This window comes from Poecilia latipinna, unplaced genomic scaffold, assembly GCF_001443285.1.
Source record: "Poecilia latipinna isolate Pla-1442-1.1 unplaced genomic scaffold, P_latipinna-1.0 Scaffold977, whole genome shotgun sequence".
NCBI classification, from domain to species: Eukaryota; Metazoa; Chordata; class Actinopteri; order Cyprinodontiformes; family Poeciliidae; genus Poecilia; species Poecilia latipinna.
Genome location: NW_015113593.1, coordinates 229095 through 233105, shown reverse-complemented (window position 1 = coordinate 233105; position 4011 = coordinate 229095). Strand labels below are relative to the sequence as shown.

The 4011-nt window shown below is 40.1% G+C and overlaps 1 long non-coding RNA gene across 1 annotated transcript; it reads left to right on the top strand.

Moving 5' to 3' along the window:
* The first annotated feature begins 9 nt into the window (after positions 1-9).
* On the top strand, positions 10-1032 carry LOC106958308 (uncharacterized). Its single transcript, XR_001427129.1, has 3 exons — positions 10-478; positions 558-868; positions 948-1032. It is a non-coding gene; the product is annotated as an uncharacterized LOC106958308 (long non-coding RNA).
* Positions 1033-4011: the final 2979 nt, after the last annotated feature.

Genomic DNA, 4011 nt, shown 5'->3' with positions numbered 1-4011 from the left:
AGGAGATCACAGAGTCGCCGACACCCATCCCCCGCAGCTTCTCACCCAATAGCAGAGGCTGGACAGTGTTGAAGGCACTCGAGAAATCAAAAAATGTGATTCTCACCGTGTCTCCTCCACCATCCAGGTGCGTATGGGCTCGTTGCAGCAGGAAGATGACAGCATCATCAACTCCTAAGTGCGGCTGGTAGGCAAATTGTAGAGGGTCCAAAAACGTCATCACCCTAGGCCTCAGCTTGGCAAGGATCAGTCTCTCCATAACCTTCATCACATGAGATGTGAGAGCAACAGGTCTGTAGTTCTTTTTGCTGCTTTCCCCCTCTTTTACCACCAGAGGGTGCCAAGAAGCTGTTCCTTCCTGAGAGCAATGTCGGTGGTTCCTGGATTTCTGCACACCTGCAGTTAATCAGATCATCTGGAGGAGTATATGAGGAGGGAGCTGCCAACACTTCAGCTCTAGAGTGTTAGCCAGTATTTGGTACTTCAGCCTTCCGTGCTTCTCACTGTGATCTCCCGTTGTGGACCTCAAGTGATATCTCCTTGTGCCTCATCCTCAGGTTATTCCTCGTGACACTGTGGATGTTACCCACTGGTTGCCTGAGCTCCTGGCTTCCTCCAAGCATTCCTCTCCTCGTGACACTGTGGAAATTACCCACTGGCTGCCTGAGTTCCACTGACACCTCCACAGTTAACCAAACCTCCTTGGATTACCCTGTTGGCAGTCCCACTCGCTCCTCGCCTCCTGTGACCCAAAGCTTATCTGTCCGCCCTCCGCCGCAGCCTCGTCGGTCAAGCAGCAACCCTCCACCTGAACCAAACCTCGGTAACCAGTGATTCTTCCCCCCAGACAAGACCTACCTCCACCCAAGTAAGACCACTCCATTTATTCTGACACTGCCGTTTTCCACAACCCCTGAACTCACCATCTCTCTTTTTTCACTTTCCAGTGCTCCGGTAATCCAGATTGCAGACTTTCCCCAGAACCTTATTGTTGATTATTATTTTATGTTTACAATAAACTTATTTGACTGACTTCTGTTCTCCGCCTGGTATTCTGCATGTGGGTTAAGAAATGACATACGGGTAAAATCTGTTTTTGTTTTACGGTAAAATGCAGGTAGCTGGGGTTGCCGAAATTCCACTGTAAAAATAATTATGGGTAAAATCTGTTTTTGTTTTGTTTTACCGTAAAATCTACGTTTTGTTTTGTTTTTTGTTTTTTACAGTGTATGTTTGAAAAATTAGCTACACCTGTAAGATACAGACATGTTAGAAAATGAGGGAAATGAGTAAAGGCATCAGCCATGTTCAGTCACTTGGAAGACTAACGGGGTTCCAACGGAGCCTCCTAATTCTAAGGAGATCCAGCGTTTGCAGAAGATGAAAGGCTTCCATTGGAAGACAGAAGGCAATTCAGGAGGAGCAAATGGAGAGTGCTGTGCTTCAGTCACAGCACCAGGGCTGTGACAAAGTTGTACAAAGTTCTACCGCTGAAAATATTTGAAAAGTTTTGAATGCAAGCATTAGAAGTTTGGAGAACAAAAAGATGAAATTCTGCTTTCAAACTAAAAATTTAATATTTTCACGTAGATGATAAAAATGTGAAATCTATTTTTAGTTATCAAACACTTGTGGTTGAATTTAAATCATTTTGGAATGTATCACTATTATTATGGCATGACACACAAAATCTTAAAAGTGTAATAGCCTGTATTACAGTTTTACTACATGGTACAGGTGCAGTTATGATCTCTGTACCATAACTGTAAAGGTATTTCCTCTCCGAAACCGTGTTTTTAATAGAATTGACTCAAGTTGATGTATCCTTTGCAATGACTTCATCCTGCTCTGGTCACTGTGGTGCTTTGAGTGAATAGCTAATGAAATTGATTACTTTAAGCTCATACAGCCTGATAAGGATTGCTTGACCAGATCATCTGGTTGCAGAGGGTCTTTAGCAGTCTGTCTGCTGAAGCAGCTGTTAGAACTTGGCTTGAGTCATAGGTTTGAAGCTCATTGGATAATAAATCCAGATTTATTTCATAGGGGTTAGTGGAATTAGACACCTAATCTGCCTGTGTGGTTTTATAAGTTGACTAATCTTGATATAGACATCCGTTATTTGGGCTCATCTTAGTGTTCTTACACTCTAAGCTGATTATTGCAACGTGTTATTGTAACAATTGTTTACCTTTTTAATTCTGCATATTGTAGTGAGGTCTCTGTGGGAGAGCATTAACGGCTGGTAATTAGCCATTTATGGTACCCTACTCCATTTGTAATAGATCACTCACTGAGATAAGAAACTGATCCTTTAAACTTCTTAAGTTCTTTGTGTAGCGTTATGTTGACGTTTTTGGGTTGACGTGCTCTACTTGGTGATCTCTCCATATCCTCAGGTGTTAGTTATGGAATAACAATGATCTTTAGGACAAAATTTCATTACATGATTTTCATTTGCAAAAGTAAAGTTAAAACTGGAAAAAATCACACAGTTTAATGTTGTCCCTCATTGATTGATCTTCATCTCACTAGATATTCAAAACCAGCATGAAAACCATTTGAGTAGCACTGTAACATATACATTCTAATTCTAAGGAGATCCAGCGTTTGCAGATTAGGTATGTGGATCCCATTGATTAAGATGAATAAATGGGATCCACATATATATATATATATATATATATATATATATATATATATATATATATATATATATATATCTTATTTATAACAAAGGTGTAAGCCTGTACAGGCTGCACTTAAGGCAGTCAATCCCATCTCCTTACATGACCTTTAGAATCTAAATCAGACTTTATCCGAAATCACTCAATCATGCCAATCTTCTGCAAGGTGACAGCTAGATTAGCTGGCTTTTGCATCAAACCGTTTTTCACTGCCTCCCTACTCTCTTGCAAAATGTGTTTTACTGACCTGCATAGTTTGTAGAGTTGCTGTATAATAGCAGTCTTGTAAATCTGCCCTGGAACACATTTGCTTCTCATTTTTGGAACATTGTTTGAGTTCGACTCAAGTTCGTCCAGGACACATGATTTCCCAAGATCAAGTGGTGCTTCATGTAAAAAAAAAAATAAAAAAGCCGTTTCATTACATTTATTGAATTATTAGCACTCAAAGACTCCATGTAGTCTTCCTGAGTCACAAAGCTATCTCTGGTTACTGACATAGAGAGGAGATAAATTAACTTTTTTATAAAACATCTTCTTTCTGGCCTTATATGATAAACGACTAAATACCTTAAGATGACAACAGTCCTGACAGATGGAGAGCATGATAAAGCTTTGAGGAGAGACAGAAGTTAGACCCACTGTAGTTTGCTTAAGGACACAATGAATCCCAGCAGTATTTGGTAGGCATGACGTACCAACACATTGTACAGCACATAAAGTCTGTGTTAACATTTTATTAACTGTATTACTTGCAATTTGCTTGCAGGCTATTTGACTTTGTCCTGAACTAATGCTGCTTCAGTATAACTTTGCATAACACATTTAATTTCTCCTCATAACAACTCAATCATGAAATAATTGTAAAACTATTGGCACATCCTGTAATGCCTGTTTTCTGCCTTGAAGTAAGTTTTGGGCTTTAGCAAAGCCAAATAAATCAATGTTTGGACTACAGTTATGATCACAGGGTGGAGTTTTTAGCTCATACTGGGCAGGTGTTGGGAAACTCCCTGTGAAAAGCTTAATCACCCCTATATTGGGAATCCTTCTGCAAATATGTCTGCAGATCAAACATGCGACTTCTCACTCATCTCCCACTAAATACTCTGCTTTTCTCTCCTTGAAATGATGAACTGCCTTTTCTTTTTGACAAAGTGCAGGTGAAAGGTGAGGCATTAAAAGCTGTCAGAAACTTAAGTTGGCCTAGGGAATGTACAGATATCCCAGGTAATATCTTGAGAATGGGAGGAGAGGAAAGTAGAAGACTGCATGGTTGGTGGTCTAGACCAGAGCAAATATGGCTAAATAGCTTTAAGGTTAA